General features: G+C 41.1%; 1 protein-coding gene across 3 annotated transcripts in view; it reads left to right on the forward strand.

The window, feature by feature from the left end:
* The first annotated feature begins 534 nt into the window (after nucleotides 1–534).
* The window catches only part of galnt1 (UDP-N-acetyl-alpha-D-galactosamine:polypeptide N-acetylgalactosaminyltransferase 1), a 46597-nt gene continuing 25452 nt past the window's right edge, over nucleotides 535–21679 (forward strand). The window contains exon 1 of one of the 3 annotated variants that reach the window (XM_030072531.1): nucleotides 535–949. The gene's annotated coding sequence lies outside the window, so the exon portion shown is untranslated. Of the gene's footprint in view, nucleotides 950–21147; nucleotides 21247–21679 lie in introns of those variants that run through there. The other 2 variants (XM_030072532.1, XM_030072533.1) reach the window with 2 other exon arrangements.

Genomic DNA, 21679 nt, shown 5'->3' on the forward strand with positions numbered 1-21679 from the left:
GTCTCAAAGAAAAGTTAGGAATATAGAATCTGAACTGATATATTAAAATTATTCATCTTATTTTGTTGGTTCTCATCAAAAGGCACATATCACATTGTGAGAAAGGAAGTAACCATCATTGACCCTCAGCTGGCTTAAAACTGCCAAATCTTAACTATATTCATAACCAATAATCATTACTATAATGATCATTACTATATCCAGACAGATTTCTTCTGCCACTGTAAAAACTTCTAATGAATGAAATGATGATAAAACTAAAAAGTTTGGCATTTTTTTCCCTGGGGAATTCAGCCTAAATTTGAATATGCCACTGATCAAGGCTGGTGAAAACATAATTTCTGTGTTCACATCAGTCTGCACTACAGTATAGCTCTGACAACGACCTGGACACATTTGGATGGAGCTATAGTATAATTTGATTATACAACAGAGAAATCAGATGAGTTGTAGTATTTCTTCCGGGTTGGGGTAGTGGAGGGAGGGATGAGCAGTGATGCTGCCTCTGGTTCCTCTGCACATCAGCAGCTCAGCCCAGCCACACCGACCCAGGCAGAGGCAGGGCTGTTCACCCGCGCCGAGCACAGCACGTCCGCCAGGCGAAATTACACCGCAGAGCGCTGCCGCCGACTGAACCCACAGTTATATTCACAGCGGACGTCTTATTATAATATCATGTTTTGACACTGGGCAGCGCTCCTCTGTCCGTGTCCGGCGTCAGAAACACGTCGTCCCCGGATTCATTTTTGAGGTAACTGATCTCTCTCAGGCACCGAGACGTCGACAGCGAGAGGACCACACTCTCTCACCGTTAGCTCGCTAACGCTAGCTAGCCCGCTAGCCGATATCCTCCACTACTGGCGATAGTTTTCTGCTTCGTCGAGGCGTTTAGCTAGCTTGCGGTCTCTTGCGCCACGGCAGCGAATTGAGGTCTCGCCTGTCACTCTAGGTAAGTGAACTAAATATTTTAAAACGAGACCGATAGTTTCTGTTTTCAGACCCATTTTCCGTAACGGGCTCGTTGATGGCCAGTACTCCTTGCAAGGCACCGAGCCACTATCTCCTAACAACATAACTGCGGACTGGCACTATGGCAGAGGCTGTTCTTGTTGACAGAAGCAGCTAAGCAACGGGATGTGATGCGACTGACCGTTAAACAAATACGTTGCTGAAGGAGTAGCTTTCCCCAGTCGCTAAATAGCAGCCGGTTGGTTTATTTTCAAATGCAGTCTGTGGTTGAGTTGATGAAAGAATGACTGTCTCAGTCAGCATCGTGCTCATAGATACTTTCCAGCCATGTAACGTTAGCTCAAACTGCCTGGTCTATCGTGGATGGGCCGGTGCCAGATCTGACTTGCCGCATTTGACTGCAACGACTTTCCCTAAATGTCTATTCAAATCTCCGTGAGATAGTTGACAAGACATGCTTTGGCTAAAGGTCGCCAGACAGGGTAGTACTACAGGAAGCTTTGCCTTCATCATGAAAAGAGCAGCTTTTGTACAAATATGATGGTGAGAACTTTAATGTCAGTGTCATGAAAGACTTGAAGTTTTTCGTTTATGACAGTAAAAAGGTATTTTTCTTCAGCGCAACTTCAGTGTTGCGTGAGGGGAGATGAGCTCTGCCTCCTAAATTTAACTCCTTGTTTGTGCTTGGTGTGCCTGAGATGTTCTGATAGAGGTCAGATGCTTTTGATTAGTTTAAAAAAAAATGTACAGGCCCTTTTAACCCTCTTGAATTCCTGACAGGGCTACAGCTTTGCAACCCCTCCCTCATTTTGCAACAGAGGTTAATTGCATCTCTGTAATTAAATCAGTAAGAGACCTTTTGTGGGTTTTTGTTGAAATATGTGGGGCTTTTGTGTGAATGTGTGTGTGTGTGTGTGTGTGTGTGTGTGTGTGTGTGTGTGTGTGAGTGAGACAGAGAGAGAGAGACAGACAGAAAATAAGCATGCATGAGTGAGCATGCATTAACAGTGCTGTAATTATCACGAGAGATAAGAAAATGGATTCACTGTCAATCCTGTAAGAGTCCGCAACTGCCACACAGCAGATGAAGATGTACGATTGACAGGGAGCCAATTAAATGAATCTGTCATGTTCATCAAAAGGAGAAAAAAAGAGGGACATGTATTATTTATCCTCAGTGTGTGTATGCGGTTGTGTGGAGAATACGCTGTATTGCTGTAGGGAGTTTGCTGTACTCATTTGCAACCTGTAGCTCGGCTCCTCTGGCACCGGAGCTTGTGCCTGGCCAGAGGCTGCAGAAAGCTTTGAACATTATGCCGGACTGGCTGTGTGGTCTACAGCTGGGCTACATCAGGAAAGAGGAGGCACAGGACTTGACCATGTAGGTTTAAATATGGCAGTCACTCTCTTGAAACATGCGTACATGCAGCCTTACTTCAGGGGCGTGACTCTTCAGCCCTCAAGTTAACTGACCTGGGTTTGTGTGTCATGTTCAGGACCTTTTTCTCAGCTGTGAGACCGAGCCCAGCCCTGTTTTAAGGCATGACTGTCCAGCATTGACAGGAAATGAATCATGTTCCTCATTTCAAGGCCATGCAGCCTTATGATGTGTTTCCTGCCCTGTTGGCTGCGTTTTCAGTCCTCAGCAGCAGATGTGCTCCCGTATTTGTGTGTGTGTGTGTGTGTGTGTGTTGTTTCAGCACTTACAAAAAGGTACAAAGGAGTGAGTAAGGAGGCATAGTGTATGTATACTTCCATCATATAGCAATGATGCTGATAGTAAAAAAAAAAAAAAATCAAAATATTCCTTGGGATGTAACAATTTTAATCTGAACTTAATTACAACCTCCAATTATAAGGCTTGCTCACCCTTGCGCAAGCAATTTGTTTTGGGTTTCCATTTTAAATTTTTAATGTTTAATTTTAAATGTTATTTTCCACTTAATTTTTATGGTTACTTTATCAAAATGAAAGTGTAAAAAGGTTGGCTTTGTGGGTTGTAATTTCAAGCCTCAAGGAAATAAAAAGTTGAAAAATTGAAAAGGTGCATCCATACTCTGTGTGTGTGTGTGTGTGTGTGTGTGTGTGTGTGTGTGTGTGTGTGTGTGTGTGTGTGTGTGTGTGTGTGTGTGTGTGTGTGTGCGCACGCGCGCGCGCTTGTCTTAGAGGGTGGCTTTAGTGCATTTGTTGCTCTGAGCTCTAGTCTGGAACAATAGCTCTATTCTGGCCCCTGTCTCCGGAGGGAGGCAGCAGCATTCGGCGTTCCCGGCGATCTGTGTGCCAGCAAGGCTTGGTTTGGGATTGGGTTTCCACAGCCACCTGGAGCTCAGAGTACAGGAATGCCATTGTTCCTTCTTCCAGACCATTGCCGGATCAGACACACACACACACACACACACACACACACACACACACACACATACACACACACAAACTCTGCACGAAGAGGTCACACCAATGTGCCTATCCCCCAAGACTTAAGCTACATTGCTTTGCTAGATTATCATTGCTTAGATACAGTGTTGGAGGTAGCACTTTACAAAGTAATGCTTTACTGTAATCATATTATTTTTACTTGTAATATAGGCTAGTAAATTTAGGCATTCTTGCTCTTGTATCAGTAGTAATCACGTTACAGTTTTTGATCTAAACAGATAGGTTGTACTGTCTTTAGCCTCTATAAAGTCTTTGTTGGTCTAATATTGTTTTGAAGCTTCCCTTGTCTTATTCTGCCTTCAAATCATGTTGCAAATATCAGAATTATGAGAGGGGCACACTTGAACAGGCCAACAAAGGGGTAAATATGACTTGAAAAGTGGAATTAAATGTTATAGGTTCTATCTTTACTTTAAATGTTAAAAGAAAGATTTTGTGTCTGTCATTATTTAGGCAGGTCTCTTTTGAGAATGACAAGGTTACCTGGACCATTGATCATATTACAGTAGCACAGTAGTTTTGGGCAGTAACATAGAAGTAATGTAACTAGTAATTTAGCTAATTATGTTTAGCAGGGAGTGATAAGTAATTTTTTTTTTTAACTGTAGAAATGATGAATGTGCGGTTTATTATTTTTATATTTCATAATCATTATTTTAGCATTTGTATTATTGCAGACAGAAGCAGTAGGCCTTTGCCCACACATGTAACGAGACTTGAAATTAGTGGCAGAACAATATGCTTGTCTGTGTGTGGCTAGGAAGTATTTTTAGCTGCAGATCACAATTGTGAACTGCTGCTGAACTTAGTTCCGCTCTTTGCTCCATATAGGTTAACTGTCACATTTGAATAGGTTCATTGCAATCAGAATTTAAGTTTTCATTTTTATGGTGTAATATGACAAAGGACCTGTTCATGGAGAGGTGGAAAGTTAATTGAAACTGTCAGTATTGTGGAAATCTGATGAATGCCCTTTTTAATAACTCCTTGTAGCTGTCAACAGAATCAAGCAGATTTAGATTTCCAGTCTAGCTCCGGAGTAAATGTTTTCACATACAGCCAAGTTTTAATTAATTTTCTGATTAATCAACAGTATTTATGTTTGAGGTACTTCATAGCTATTCAGACAGTGGCCAAACTAGCCGAAGCCTCTGTGCCTGCATTGTTGCTGTGTGCTGATTACTGGATATTTGTTCTTCAGAGACAGAAATATACGCATGCACAGTTATAGGGAGGATGAGACTCTTAATCCTACAAGCCTTGTCCTAAGGTGAAAGATAACTAAAATATGCAGATGCCTAAGTTTTGTCTTTACTTGCAAAATTATTCTAAACATTTTAGATGTTGCACCTGTTCAGTATGGAGAGCATATGAATGGAAGATTGGCTTAGTGTGATGCATTTTCTTTCTTCTATTAACAGTAGTCAAAAGCCTATAAAAGCTATTGCACGGCTGGCGTTGGACATTGTCACCACTATGCTGCCTTGTACAGTCAAAAACAACAAACAACTCATTTAGTTGCACTGCCTACAGAACGTGCTACACACTGTTTTCACATGCTGTAATCCACTGTTTCCCATACATAGACTTTGTCTGGTTGGCCACTCGGCATCAGTCAGATTTCTCTCCACAGCCGGTATGAGTGCTGTCAGTGCAATGCAGACTCCCATTGTGAAAATGAAAGTGAAACATAAAAATGAGGCCGTTTCCCCCTATCTCATGCTTGCAATGCTTTATAACCGTTGACTTAACGCTTTTTAGTCACAGTATTTGGAGATGTGTGAAATTGCCCAACACTCAGTTAAAAAGTTAATATTAGTGGAAAGGAAAGACATATTGACCATATTTCCCATTGGATTCGTTTGCACACACTGCTGTTACAGAAGGTAAGGACATGTAGCTAATCCATAATCCATAACTTTCTGTGATATAGCCTTGAAATTATGCTGTTGAATCACACTTGTGGTGCGTTGTCTGCAGCTTTTTCACCATAATGTGAGTGCCAGTTTTGTGGTAAAATAGCATAATTTGCATTTGTCTCTCGTTTTCTCAGACAGAGTTTCATCTGCAGCATGTACAGTAGTTTACTATTTCTATTCATCTACCTGTTAAATAATACCAATTTTCAGTGCTTAACACTATAAGTCATTATGATTTATTCTTAAACTAAACTGTAAACTGTACAGTGTTTAGAGTAACATTTATACTGATGTATTGAGTTGCTGCAAGCGCACTAACTGTTTTTTTTTTTTTTTTTTTTTAATAATGTCTGGTCCTGTGTACCATCTAACAATCAAAAACGAAAAAAAGCTTTGTGTTACTGGTGTACTGGTGGTGTAATGGGACACTGTCTTCCTTTCTGTTCTAGCCAGTTAAACATCAGCTTAACTTTGTTTACCCTTAAATTGTTGCTTTGTTTTAATTGGGTAAAATCAAATCCCCTTTATGAGGATTCCTCTCATGAGAAAACATTCCACAAGCCTCAGCTGTCAGCCAGATAGCCGATTATCAACTCTGTTCCAGCCGGCTACTTTTTCTAAGGCAGTTTTTGCTTTAAATAATCCTCTATTTTTTCTGAATCTGATCACTGAATTGATGTCAGGGGCCTTGGTAGTAATACACCAAACAGACCTGTTTACACACTTGGCTTTCCTTAGCTTTGCTGCTTGGTTTTAGTGCTGTGCTAGATGCATAACATCTAATCTGACATCCACCTATTCTAAGAGAAATGAGATTGTAATAGTGTCCATGCTTCCCACTTATCAGGTTTACAATGATGTATGCTACGTGCTGACAATTTTAGCTGTTAGTTGTGTAAAATTGCCACATCCACATATAAAAGTTGAGGCCATTCACCTTCCTTACTCGCCAGTTTGATTCAACAAGGCACTTGGGCCATTTCTATATTTGAAATGCTGAGATGTGATCTTAAAGAATAATACCAATTATTTTCAAAAGCAAACCTCATTTTCATTGACTATAAAATAACTTTTTTTTTTTTTTTTTTCAAAATTGCACTAGGTTACAGGACCCTCCCTCATACTCATTTAAACACATCTCAAAATAAAGAGGTGCCCCAGGTTACTGGACAGAGCTTTTTTGTGCAAGTAAAATTCAGCTGAATATGAATTGCAGTGTACCGTGAGTTTGTCATAGTCTTGTTTATCTTTCCTGTTAACATGGAAGAAATCTGTTTAAAAAGATTTTGTTAAAAAAAAAAAGTAAAACAGTGCATAAATGGTTACACAGCATGGTGAAAAAATCAAATGATAAAGATTAATGGGGAGAGGAGGCTATAACAGGACTTTAGCTTCATTTGAGAGAAGCAACATTGTATGTAAAGTATGTAGAGGACAATATGCATGTGTTTGTGTCTTCAGCACTCACAGTGAATAAGAATGTGTGTGCGTGTGTGTGTGTGTGGCTGTGTGTGTGGCTGTGGCATTATTGTCTGTGCTATTGTGTGTATGATGGGTACCATTGTGTGGCACATGCATGTAAATTTATCCGGCACAGAATCGGATATATCTGAGAATGATCAGCTAGTCACTGGTCATGGTCGATAAAGCTGAAAATCGTCTGATTCCGGTCACCAGCCAATCGATCGATGCATCTCTATTCAATTACTTACTTCGCTATAGAGCTTGAAGAAGCTTGAGTTTGCTGGTAACACTACCTGCCAATTTACACTTATCGGGTCATTGCAACCTCCAACAGCTGAATCCAAAAAGCAATTAAAGCACATCAACACAATTACACTCACTAAAGTAGGACCATCCTGCGTCCAGTTTCTGATAATATACTTAATTTAAAACTGCACGTATTAGGTTATTTTAACTAGCTTTAGCTACACCCCTTCGATGCCGTGTTCAGTCTATGATAGATATTCTGTTAATATGAAAAATGCAGTGTTATGTTCCACATCACAAGTACCAAATTGGCTGTTACGACTGAAAGTCATGATAATTCAGTCGCTGAATTTAAAGCCATATTTTGACTGCAGTGTAGACTGTATTGAAAATACATGTTTTAATTGCATTTGTGTTCAGCTGCTGTGGTGTTACTGTGTGTGTGAGTTCAACAGCAGAGCTCCAGGCTAACTCAAACAACCTCAAACTCTATAGTAACACTCCAAGTAAGTAATGAAATTTTGAACGCAATCGGTCGTAATTATGCCAGAAACCAGGAAAACAAGGCCCATGTTGAAAACAACAGTAATTATCCTTAAAGAGGGTGGAAGCTGTATCAGACATGGTTAAAGTGATGTCAGCTCGCATTCTGTGTAAATGTTGGTGTGCATTTCTGTTCCATGTGTGGTTATATAAAATTGTAATGAATTTACAGCATTGCCCATTTGTCAATAGAGAAATATTGCTCCTTGGCTGGGCTGTGGCAGCTACATTTTTCCTGGTGCTCTAAGTTTTTGAGGTTCAATCCACCACTGCTGCCAAGACAAGGTAATTTAGAGCACTGCCTACATAAACATTACATGCCATACAAGATACCGTGGCTTAATCTTGTTCACTGTCAAACATATCTTTTTTGGTAAATCAAGATCCACAGGTAACAAACATATTTTTGTTTAGGCTGTTTGTTTAAAGAAATGAGAGAAATATCTGGTATAAACAACTTTTTTGTCCAGGTGCACGTAATTTTTCTTTCTCACAGTTGAAACATGAGCTTATTGATGTAACATATCCACTTCCTGTAACCAGATTTTGGTGTCATTAGATTGACTTCTCTGCCCTAAATTGGAAATCTAGATGTAATATAAACTTTACAGAAGCACATTCCGGATGTTGCAAGCTAGTTGAGCCTCATCAGATTGCAGAAACCTAGATGGTTAAACCTCACATAAACTGACTGAAACAGTAAAAAGGAGAAGGATGAGAAGGAGAGACTGATAGCCATCAGCAGCCTTTTGCTCTTTTTTTTTTTTTTTTTTTTTTTTTTTTTTTTGTACTTCACAGCCTGGCAGGGTTTGCAGTCAGGGAATCTCAGCCAAGCAGTTGTGTGTGAGGGTGTGTTCATACACACGCACCCTCATATAAATGTGCATCTCTGTGCATGTTTATCCTAGTGTGTGTGTGTGTGTGTGTGTGTGTGTGTGTGTGTGTGTGTGTGTTTATGCTCTGACTCTCCAGTGGGTCACATTAGGGATAGAGTTACATAGAAGTGGGTCAGCCAGTGCCACCAGGGAGTCTTGCCAGCTCCATGCACACAGTCAGGCTGGAACCAACTATAGGCTAAAACAAACACGTACGCTTTAGTTGTGTTGGTATGTGTGTTTTTGTGTGTAAGAGTATGGACATTTTATATCTATTTAGCTGTTTCTGCCTTTTGCTGTGTGTGTGTGTGTGTGTGTGTGTGTGTGTGTGTGTGTGTGTGTGTCTTTCTGTGTCTGTTTGTATGTGTTCACATGTATGTACATGTGTGTTCATACACCTGGGAGTGTGACCTTTGCATAGCTTTTTTGTCATTCATTGATATCACATGTCTCTGGCGTGTTCACTGCACTTTGACTCCTTGTAAATAGCAACATTGCATAGCTAAATGTTGCAGAGCATCAAGCCAACGCTTTGGTGCAGTATGTTTTAGACAGCATGTAGGACCTTTACTGATGATTCAGTTTGTCCCATGCAGTTTAGTCTACGTCTCAGCTGGACGGACACAGTGTTTCTGCTGGCTTAATGATAAGGAAATAGGATTTAGCCCAGTATTCAGCTGAGGTTTATTTCATCTCTTTGCTAGCTGCAGTGTGTTTTTCTCCAACTATTCTCGTCTGATGAGGAATTACAGTTCTATTTCTGATCTCAGTTTCCACGTCACTGGTCTTTGTCCCGTGTCCAAAGCACTACACTGCCGAGTTGAGCTGACATCAGGTGATGAGTGTCCACAAAGAAACATTAACTTAGAACTGATAGAAAATTTGTCTGAAATCACACTTACTTACACTGAATGAAATGCTTTGATAGATGTTAATTTATTTCAAATGAGAGACTGCATACATGAGATGCATTTTACTACGGATGTCTTAAATGTGATGTATTTATTGCACATTTTAGTTCAGACAGTAGTGCATGTATAAACTAAAATGTTCATATTAGGTCTCCACTGAGTTTTTAGATGCAAACAACTGCTGTTTTACTGGCAGGCCTATATATTTGTTATGTAGGTCCTAATGTTTGTGTTGGTTTAAAGGCTATTTGTTCTTAGGTAAATTAGTCTATTATTCATTGGCCACTTTATTCAAGCATGCTTTAATGTGTGCACCACAACCACAAGAAGTGATTTCTTTGATGCTATTGTCCCAAAGTGTTTATGGAAAACTGAAATTTTACTGGCCTGCATTGCAGTTATATGGTGTAAGGGCTGTATGTATCTATCTTGGGCTTCAAGTGCAGTAAATGAAGCTATGACTAATATTAGGTATTATGTCATTATGCATGTATGCAGTTTGTCATAGGTAGAGCACAAATTTACGTGCTTGTTGACCTGCTTTACACCTAATGATAGGGCTGTGCGATATATCATGGCAGAATTTTTATGTCATTGAGCTGCAAGCAAACATGCAGGATAGGGACACAGAACGAAATTCCTCACAACACTCCAGTCCAGAGCATAACTCAGCCTGACCAAGACAAGATGAGTAACTTGTACCTAAGAAGGGGAGTATTTGTGTTTTTTGGATGCGGTTTGGATATAAGGAATCTGTCACTGTCCAGAAAACAGTACTTTGCAAAGTAGGCCACAAGCCCGCTCTCACATCAGAAGCCAACATAACAAACCTCTTCTACCACTTTAAAGAAGAACGATGAGAGGCAGGACAGCCAATGGGGAGCACTTCCAAATAAAAGGAGAACAGAGAAAATGCCTTTCACTTGTGTTTAGTTCACAGCATTATCAAAAACTAGGTGTGGTTATTTTGTACAGCCAACTTTTTCATCAAATTCACAAGAAGCATACAATATTGTGATATCATTATCAAGATATGAAATGATCCATATCATAATACAAGATTTTATCCATATCACACAACTTGGTGTGAACATGTGTATTGGGGGACTGCATCTGAATACAATTCTGATCAGTCAGTCCACCAGTGGAGGTGAGTAGTGCCACATTTGGCTATATTAAAAAAGGACAAAGTGGCGATTCATTGTGTCATATGCCACCAGAAATCCACAAAGAGTGAATGAGGATAATTATTGCGTACAGATGCCACCAGCAAGCACACATATCAAACGGGTGTCTGACAGTTTGGACGGTAACCTGCTTGGTTGGGGTACTTGTGGATGGGGAACAAGCGAGACAAGAGAGCCATTTACTGTCAGATTTTGGGATGTAATTATGAGAGTAAGTGACATGCTCAGTAATATGCCTTCTGTGAGGAGGGATTAGAAGCAGATTTCACTGTGCATACAGGAGTAAGATGTAAATACAGTCTAGCTTGACAATGTATGAGCCCAGTCTGGACATGAGACGCATTTCAGTGCAGATACAGCCAGATGCAAAGGGAACCTTGATTTCATTGTCTGTATAATCTGGCCTGTGCTTAGGTGAAAGTTTAGAGGCACAATGCCACCTTCAGCAGTGCTACAGAAATGAAAGAATGTGAACTGTGATGCTCAGCTCAGTCTGCAGCCCAGCCCTTTTAGCGTGTGGTTGTGTCTTGTAGAACGACTTCAAGACAGCATCAAGTCACCCTATGTAGCTCCTGTTAGTTTCCTTAATTATTTGTGTGTGATTTCCAACCGTCTGTATGTTGCTCATAGCATCTGTTTCAGTCTGAGATATGACCCCACAGGAAAAGACATAGTTTCCATGGTGACAGCCCTGCACCTTGCCCATCCCCCCCACCCGCCATAAGAGGAAATGGAATGTGTTCAATTTCTGCTGACTCACAGAGAAACAATTGTGACACACACATACACAGATATCTCTATTTAGTCTAGATTAATTTTCAGGGTGCCTCGCTGTGTGTCTGTAGATTTTACCCTGTTGTTTTGGGCTGTGCATACCGTTTTGTTTGTGGTCATATGGTGGTTTGTGCATGTGCCTAGCACATCTCATAAACACTGTGGGACTGTATCATTGGGACCTTGTGATTTTGCACACATTCATTTTTTTTTGCACTCCAAACCTTTTTGAAAGAAATTTTGAGTACCACATTGAAAAAATTGTGCTTTGTGCAGTACATATCATTTGAATTATTCAGGTACTGTATATTTCATGTGGCTGTGTTTATGTGTGCCTGTGCATGTTGGGTTGGCTTCTCACAGTGAGCTGGTAAATGAAGACAAGCCCAGATACAGACAGGATTTACAGAGATCATGGCATTGCGACTCAGTTCTCTCTGCCTGCACCCAAAAAATAGAGAGCCCTTTTGTATCTGGATAAGAGCTCTAAATGGGCCTTTGTTCAAAATATTGAAGGTTTTTTTAACAGCTTCAAACCGTGTATGTTTAAACTCAAAACCTTGTTGTGGAACATTTTTAAAACTCAGAGGTGGTGTTTTTACGAGCAGTTAAGTAATTATTTATGTGTATTTTTTTTTTTTTTTCAATTTGAGTAGATAGTTAAAACTTAATGGTGCATTCATATACCAGTACAAAGAAGTCTCATAAGACATTAAGGTAAATTAAAAATGAACATGTTAGGCCTAAATGTCATTGTGTACTGGCAGCAGACACAGTAGCAAGTTGGTTTGAGTAGTTATTCAGATTTCTCAACTAGTACACTGTCCTCCCTTCACAATACCAGGACCTCATGAATACCTTTTAGCTTTTCTCAAACTATTACAGCCAGTACTCCCTGTAGTCAGAAATAGCACAGAGAAAATCAGATCCCTGGTACACTTGACATTTTAGGCATTTAGCTGACACTCTTTTCCAGAGAGAATTACAGTGAGTGGAGCAGGAGAATAAGCTCAATTCCTCAAAGTTTCAGCAAGATTACAAATAATGAGAGCACGGCCCAGAGCCACAGTACCTTGACAGTATCCCTGTGATTATACGATGAACATGTGAGAGAAGTGAAATTAAATGGGACTGCTGTTTATTCTGCAAAGCAAACAACAGTCCCATTTTATTTAGTGTGGTTCATCTGGATGAGAATGTAATCTGAACCAGCTACAGGAAATTACCCCAAACACATCTTTTTCTGTGAGTAAATGGATAGACCTTGACACCTGATAGCTAGCAATTAGTCATGCTTGGGAAGTGTAGTATAACCATATCAACCAAATTTAGAGTCAAGATGAGAAATTCTTGTACAAGCAAGGTCTAGCTAGTCTCGACTGCTGTTTATGTTGAGCAAATTTTTTGTGTCTTCTTAACTGGTGTGAGCATCAGGCAAAGACAGATTGCAGCCAAGACCCGACGTAAGTCATACTTAGCTAAAATTAGAGGCCCAGGAATTGGCTTTTGTTTTGATCTGCTGCTGGCACCACTAAAACTCTCCACCTTCACAGGAGGACAGGTTACTAAACTTGGTTCAATAATGCAGCCACGTGTGAATCCATATGACTCTAAATGTGCCGGATTGCTTGTAATTGGATAGCGTGAACCCAAAAAAAGACACAAATTTAGCAGTGTTTCACTTCTGAAATGCTAGATGACAGTGGCAAGTGTTGATTACTCCGTGCAAAGCACAGATAAAAACAGGCGCAATGTTTTTATTCTTTGAAAAAGCCTCTTCTGGTGGGTACATTAGTAGTGTCCAAACCAGTGTTATGGGACATTTCTTGCCAAGAATTTAGTGACATCTGGCAGTCTTTTTAAGTTGGGGATGAGGTGTTGTAAAAATGAACAGATTTGTGAACTTCCTCAGCACATCTTTCTTTTGCCGCCACAGTGTCGTCTTCACAGAACACAAAATCTGTTGCAAGAAATCTTGGAGCCCTGTTTTTAAATTTTCAACACCACACAAGCTAGTCCAATCATGTTTTTATCAACTGAGAAATATTGCAAATGTTACATCTGCTCTAGATTTTAAAGACACTGACACCATCTTGCATGCTTTTATTTACTCATGCCTTGATTACTGTGATTCCCTTTTTATTCATCTTAATAAAAAAAAAAAAAAAGTTTAGAGTGGCTACAGATTGAACAAAACTCAGCTGCCAGGCTTTTATCTCAAATCCTAGAGCATCCCTACACTGGCTGCCTGTGTGTTTTAGAATTCATTTTTAGGATTTTGCTGCCAACTTTTAAGACACTTCATGGGCATTATTATTTTTTATTGTGAGTGCAAATAAACCACAAACATGGTGGAAGAGATACACAGCAGACCAGTCACAGTTCTTATAGTCTTGTAGCGCCCTACGTGCAGTTACATAGCTGGAGAGGTGCACATAGCAGCTGCCCCTACTGCATAGCTACAGCAACACTTGGGCACAGAAGTATAAATTGGCCTTAACTCAGTGACTGAATACCCAGTATGTATCCAAACTTAGTGGAGAGAATGTCTGTAACAAATTGGATAGAGATAGAAGGAGAGAAGTAAAGAGAGGAGGGCGCAGAGAGGGCAGACCCCCTCTGTGGCAGCTCTGTGCTCTATCTTAGTTGTGTGACAGAGTGAGCTATCTGCCCCAGGCTCACCCTGACCCAGGTACAGCACTTCCCTCTGGGTCTGCACACACACAGCCATCCATCTCTGGCTCTTATCTACTACTAGGCCACTACTCTGTGAGTGTTTGTGTGTGTGTGTGTGTGTGTGTGTGTGTGTGTGTGTGTGTGTGTGTGTGTGTGTGTGTGTGTGTGTGTGTGTGTGGTGTGTGTGTGTGTGTGTGTGTGTGTGTGTGTGTGTGTGTGTGTGTGTGTGTGTCTGAGGACTCTTTGAGTAGAGTTGTTCTAGCCCGGTCACACTGATAGCCATATCAACACTCACTGCCGTCTGATGAACTGCAGAACAGCGGGCCTATTGTGTGTCTAAGTGTGTGTGTGTAGGTGTGTATGCTAAGCCATCAAAAATTGCTTTTCTGTGAGACACAAATGTCAGCTTGAATGTGCTTGTGTGAGTAGGTGTGTGTGTGTATGTGTGTGTGTGTGTGTGTGTGTGTGTGTGTGTGTGCGCGCCTGATGTGCTGCAGTGTAATCTGCCAGAGGCTGGGATGTGGGTCAGTGACTGCGGCTCGACGGGGAGCGGACTGCAGGAGAGACAGCAGGAGGACACTGCCTTTGTACTTACTGTAGGAGGATCGGCCTGGCAGAAGAATGTCACACAACAATGCAAAGTGAAGCAGGAGCCAAAGTGCCCTTTAGATTTTGCCTTTGATAACCCAGCTGTGCCAGTGTAGTTGCGTACAATCTCAAACACAAGCCTGTGACTGTTTTGCCCTTTTAGGCCCTTTCTTTTCCCTTTTTTTTCAATTCGAGTTAGATTAGTGATGCACATATTGGAGATCTAAAAGTGTTTGTGTTAATCTTCCCTTGTTATGAGAAAGCCTACATACTCTTAGTGATTGTTATGAAAATCTGTGTAGTTTCTGAATGAGACCAGATTCGAAATGAGATGGCCAGATTAGTCATGCCTGGGACTCATACTGGATTTTGCCTGCAGTTACTAAAGCAGAGTTATTGCCAAACATTTGCATGTCACAACAAAACTGTGGAGGTTATGTCATGTTCACGGGTGTGTGTGTGCGTGCGCGCACATGCGTGCACACATGCACGTTTGTGTGTGGTGGAGTGTCAGTATTGACCTATTGGCTTCATGCGAGGTGGTACTTAAATGATTAAATGATATGAATTGATAGCATTTAGCTGGGTTTGGGGAAGTGTGTGTGGGGGGAAGTCTGTGTGCGTGCGTGCGTGCGTGCGTGCGTGCGTGCGTGCGTGCGTGCGTGCGTGCGTGCGTGCGTGCGTGCGTGCATACTTGCACCAATAAACAAGACGTCTGCCCAGTGATTGATTATTAGCTGTGTATTTTGCAGCAGCCAATAAGCTATTGATGGCCTTGTTGTTTAAAAAAATATGGTCTCATAGATCTTATCTTGAACTGACCCAGTAGTGCTAAATAACAAGATTAATGAGGGCCAAGCAGGCAGACAGGCCGGTAGGTTACATGATGCTGACAATATGCCAATGACACACAGCAGCTAGTAGAGGACATCTTGATTTGTTGATAAGGAGGCTTTAATAGCCTCCTGGCACTGCTTGACAAGAGGAAGGAAAATGCCATTCTCTCACAGATCTCCTGTGTAATAAGAACAGATTTGCTTTATGTTGGAGCAGTAGGACATTACGCACACAAACACACATACACACACACATACACATGTGCACAGTGACTCAGCATATTCAGTGAGCCTGTATTGTCATATCAGGTCTTTTCTGTTGCACAACTATCATGTTATACTCAAACTGGGTCTTCTATGGGTGTGGCACATTAACTGTACTTTTTGGTTTCCCAGTGCATTACTTAACGGCTGTATATTACACACTAACCTAATGATGATGATACAACTTCCAGCACTTAGAGAAGGAGGCAAGTACCAAATATGTTAAGGTACTCTACTATCAGTTTCCAGCATGCTTTGACCAAATGATGAATAAAAGCATACTGCCATGTCAGTATGAGTACAGTAGGGCACATTTACAGTGGAAAGAAAACACTTCTGTAAAAAACCCCGCAGGAAACATTTGACATTAAGCAAAGACTTTATGAAGTGTTCAGCCTCTCAGGTGTGTGTATGTTATGTGAAAGTGTGTGTTTGTCTGTATGTCTGTGTGTATGCATAGACACACAGACATACAGACACAAAGCTGACTGCAGTCAGAAGATTGAAAAAAGGATTTTTTTGATCTTCTACAGATTTAGAGAATATCAGCATACTGACATTATTTCCTCTCATCTAGAGTGCTGCAACTTTGTATTCTTGCCTCCATCAAAAGTCATTCCCATGTCTTGAGTTCATTCAAAAAGCAGCAGCTAGGATTTTAACTGCTTCCAAACAAAGAGTCCATAGATCCCCAACTGTGGGAGCGCTGGTTATCAGCTCGGTTTAGAGTTGACTTCCAGATTTTACTAATCCCCTTTTACCACGGGCAGGTCTGGCCAGTAAGCCCCCTGTAAGCCTCACTTCATAGAACTTGGACATGAACTTGATTTTAATGTAATGCTTGAGATTTTGTTCTCTTTCAATCTTGATTTTTTTTTTATTATAATACTTCTATTTCTTCATTTATTTTTTATCGCTTCTCTGTATATTTCCCACTCTGATTCTTTTACTATTTGTCAGTGTGTCTTTATAATTTTTAAATACTTTATAAGCCTCCTTGCACGATGATGACAATCAATACAAGTTGGTGGTTCAAGGTTGTACTTGTTTTAGTTTGTTGTTGGAACGCTTCTATCTGCTCGAGGTGATGTGTGCACTGGTAAAAGCAGTGTTGTTTAAATTGTTTAAACATGGGACCAGCTGACAGCACCTCCCCACCCCTGTTTTTTATGATATTGTAATAGTTGCAACAATGTAATTTCCCCTTCTGGCAATCAGTAAAGTACTCTGTCTTTTTTTTTTTTTTGCCAGTCAAAAGTTTGGACACACCTTGTCATTCAATGTTTTTTCTTTATTTTTATTATACTGAAGACATCAAAACAATGAAAGAGCACATATGGCATTATGTAGAAAACAAAAAAGTGTTAAACAAACCAAAATATGTTTTAATTGTAAAAAATAAAGAAAACCATGAGAAAGTGTGTCCAAACTTTTGACTGGTATAGCATTTTATTACTCTTCGTTTTTATCCCAGGTCATAAAGCACTTTGTTAATTCATAGATATGTGCTTTATGAAAATAAAGATTACTGTAATTATTGATATTTTTTCAGCATACAGACTAGCTGCTAAAAACCTGTTTCCTTTGTGTGGAAAATTCATTTTCAGCTCTACACAGCTAAGTCATACCCTTTCAACACAACACAAGAGGCAATAATTTTATGCTCCATAGGCCTGCTAGAAATTCTGTTCTGAAATGGGAGCATTGCCAGGAACGTTACGGCACACAGCCGGGAAAATGCATGCAGCTTGATCCTGTTAACACAGCTGCCGGTCAGAGCATGGACAGAAGGGAAACACAGAACCAAGAAAAGATCACATGTTACCGCCTCTTAGAGACAGAAAGAGATAGATGGGAAGGTTTTGGGCCAAAGCTGTTCTGTGTTTTCTCTCAGGATATGGAGAAGAGGAACGGTTGTGTGTGTGTGTGTGTGTGTGTGTGTGTGTGTGTGTGTGTGTGTGTGTGTGTGTGTGTGTGTGTGTGTGTGTGTGTGTGTGCGTGTGCTGTCATTGCTGTCTTGCTGGTTACACTGTCTAGTAGCCTGCTGCTCTGTTTCCTCTGCTCTCCACTCTCTGTAAACAGGAAGCAGATCTCTCTCTCTCTCTCCCTCTCTCTCAACCCCACACTTTACATCTTTCCCTTTGTCCCTCTTTCTTCCTTTGCTTCCCTCTGTGAGTACCTACAGTAGATCTAGGAGATGACAGTTAGTCCCCAACTCCCAGCGCAGCTCCTTATTATGGAAAGCAAAGCAGGCTGTTGTGTGAGCCAGCAAGGAAAGTTGTTATGAGTGACACAGTGGCATGTCCAGGGAGGTGGGACCAGCTGCTTCTTACTTATTTTCTCCCCTCTCTATTCCTGGCATTCCTGTTTTCCTCCCTGGGCTTCCCCTGGAAAGCTGTCAGAGACTTTGAGCTACGGCTGCATTTGCCTCTGATACTGTTCTTGTCATCTTTTGTTGTCCTTCCTATAGTCCCTATTTAACTTGGATTTGCTGTGTGTGTGTGTGCATGTGCATGTGTGTGTGCGCCTGTGTACATACATGCGTGCATGTGGTGCTGCAGACCCCCTCAAGGCCTTCTTTTTCCACACCACAGAGACATGAGGTGTTTGACAGTGCAGGAGGTCGAAGGGAGGGCTGGAAGCGGGTGAAGGGGAGGTGCAGTTGGCACAGGGCTGGCACAGCCATGTTTGTTGTTGCTTAGAGCGAGGATGTCGTGTTTGGACTCCCTCTGTTACAGCATACGCTGCAAACAGAGACACATAACACATACAGGCAGCCTGGCTTGAACCCAAGCACACACACACAAACACGCACACATAGCAAGATATCACCCTGTCTTCAGAATAGAGACCTTTCTCCCTGTCTTTCTCTGTTCCTTCTCTCTGTCTCTTTGACAGGCTTTGGAGAAATAGCGGAACAGTTGGGTTAAAAGCTTGGCCATGGCTGGTTGGTCACAGTGCATTTGTGCTGAGCTTTGGGGATTCTGAAGGACTGATTCAACTGTCTTTGTTAGTTTTAGCTCAGTCCATGCTATTCCACTAAATCGTTCAGAACAAAGGTCGTTTTGCCTCAGCCCTGTTTGGCTCAAATTCTACCCTCAAGCTTTTTAGCTTGCCAGCCATGCAAGGTGTTTTGGATGCCAGCACTCAAACCACATGTCTATTGAGTGATTTCTACTTGCTGAGAGAAGACTTCATTCCTCCGCCCATGTACTCCTCCTCAACTCTGTACATGTCAGTCTCTCACTTCCTCTCTCCATGTGCATATTTACGACAGGATTTACGTTGATATAGACAAAATGGAAAGAGGCCTGCGTGAGGGAGGAGACAGGCCAGACGGACTTGGGGGAAAATAACAGGGAGGGTACTGTAGGGACAGCGAGGACAGAGTAGGGTGGGATGGTGAGGGCCCAGCCTGCTGGCTGCCACACCATATTCTACTCTGTGCTGGTTCTCAGCTGGTCCCAGCTGCAGTGAGGAGGCGGATGCAAGTGGAGAGGAGAGAGAGGACAGGGAGGAGGTTAACTTAATAGTTTACCCAACAGTGTCCGTTGAAACTTGCATGTTAGGAACAGATAGCCAGTCAGCTGGTATAAAAAAAAAAAAAACATAGTATAAAAAAATAACATAAAAAGTGTTCCAAACAACATAGTCCAAGCGTTTTTAAACCATCAAAATACCCTTCATGTTCAAAAGTACAATATTTTCCTCATCATCTCCTAGATTTTCCACTTGTTTTGCACTGCATCAGTTGTCAGCGTAATATCAAGTTGACATATCAGTGTTGGCTTCAAATGTCAGAAATACTGTAATTATAGCTAAAGTTGTATTTTACAGGATACCTAAGATGGCAAAATGTGTAATTTTAAATCTGTTTATGGTTAGGTGTCATGCATAACAACTTCTAGTCAATCAAATCATTAGTTACAATTAGTCATCAAGCCATCAACTCATCATCAGTTACAAATTGTGAATATGGCATGCGAATATCCTCCTCTTTACTCCACTGTTTGAGTACAAAGTATCTCTGTGGTACCACTTTGTTTCTAAAATAAATAAAATAGCTATTTTTGTCTCAAGGGCCATTTTGTTATTTCTGACTAAAAAGTACTTTGATGCACCATGAGTTGTAATTATGACAGCAAATTATGACAGCAGTACCACCTGATCTTGTGGGGTGACCAGAGCTTTGTAAGCAGGAAAATCTAGGATATAATGAGGCAAATGTTGGCCTGTTAAACCCACAGTGCAATCGCTTGGCTTCAGAAGTGTTTTCATGAACATTTTATCTTTCTGTTTTTTTCTTGGAACTCCAAAGAAACTTGAAGAAAACTAAAATGAAGTTGTTAGAGCTAGATCACTGTGTCCTGCATTAGCATCCAAACTTCACCAGTGTTTCAGCTGGCAAGAGGTTGGGCACTAGATAATGACAAAAAAAAAAAAATTCTTTGAGTAAAAAATTCTTCTAAGGAACAAGGACAGAGTGAGAAAGATTTTAAGAAGGGATGACTTAGAGGAAAGGACATCATAGGACAGTGGAAGGGCTGGCTGCAGTATGTGTTTTTACACACAGTTGGGGAAACCTGTTAATCACCATGACAACCAAACCAGCCCCCTCAACCTGCAAAAGAAGTGGACACACACACACACACACACACACACACACACACACAGTGGATTCTGGCTACCCCCGCTCTCTGGATGCCTGTGTCAGTGCAGTGCTGGCCTAGATAATGTCATGTTCCACTGGCACAGCTCTCTGTTTGGACGTATCCCTCTCTGCTCACTTGCACTGCATTACACATCTGACTGAGTATCTATCTGTTTGGCTAACTACTAAGCCATTATATGGCAGTGTATGCTGAAGTGTATCTCGATGTACCAGTTCGAACTACAGCACCAGTCAAAAGTTTGGACACAATGGTTCAGTGGTTTTGCTTCTATGTTTATCATTTTAGACATTATTCTGTAGAATAATACAGCAGACATGAAAACAATGAGAGAACGTATATGGGATTATGTAGAAAACAAAAAAAAATATGTTAAAAAATATGTTTTAATAATAAAAAATAAAGAAAAACCATGTAATGAGAAGGTGTGCTCAAACTTTTGAGTGGTACTGTATATGGCTGTGTGTAAGTGTGCATGTTGGGATTTAACATTCCTATGTGTTTTTAAGCAGGTCTGCCTCATATGGGCAAATGGTAACTTTTTTTTTTATCACTCATCATTATTATAAAGGCCTTAAACATCAAAAGTCAGGATTTACATTGGATATAAGCAAAGATCATGCCTATTGAAATAATCTTCTAAATAATCTTCTGCACCGACAGTGCTTAAGCCAAGGCAGAAGATGATATCGTTTTTCCTAGCTGACACAGTTACTACTCTGGTTTCACAGGGCAGAGCTGTTGGTGCATAGGTTATAGATAAAGAGCTGAGCTTGACCAGGGTTCGTTTTCTTCAGCTGTGCTGCTGTGCAGAAGTAGCAGCGTATGTTGGAAGGCCCTCCAACGTCTTGACTCCTGGAGGGGCGCCCAGTGAAGACAGGAAGCATGGTATCTTTCTTTCATTCTCTTTCTTTTTCCCCCCTTCTTCCCCTTCCCCAATCTCTTTCTGCCTGCCTTTCACTCTGTCTGTTTATCAGTTTCTCTTTTCTCAACCTCTCGCCATACAAGTCAAGAGAAAACAGCCGGAGCCGACAGGCAGAGAGAAGGAGAAAAGGAAGACTGAGATTTTCTCTGTGCAGAGAGCGAGACAGAGTTAGACATGTTGCTGCTATTTGCACTGCAGTGTTGTGTGTGGTTCTGTAGGTTTATTTTGTGATTGTCAGGGGAACCTGAGGAGTATTTATAGAAGCTCTTGCTTGTCCTGCTTCCAATTTTCAGATGGATTACATCCCGTTGAAACTTTGGGGAGGTTTGTGTGTGAGAGAGTTTGCATAGTGTGTGTGTGTGTGTGTGTGTGTGTGAGAATGGGAGGGAAGAGATG

The sequence above is a fragment of the Myripristis murdjan genome, chromosome 16, assembly GCF_902150065.1.
Source record: "Myripristis murdjan chromosome 16, fMyrMur1.1, whole genome shotgun sequence".
In the NCBI taxonomy this organism is placed as follows: Eukaryota; Metazoa; Chordata; class Actinopteri; order Holocentriformes; family Holocentridae; genus Myripristis; species Myripristis murdjan.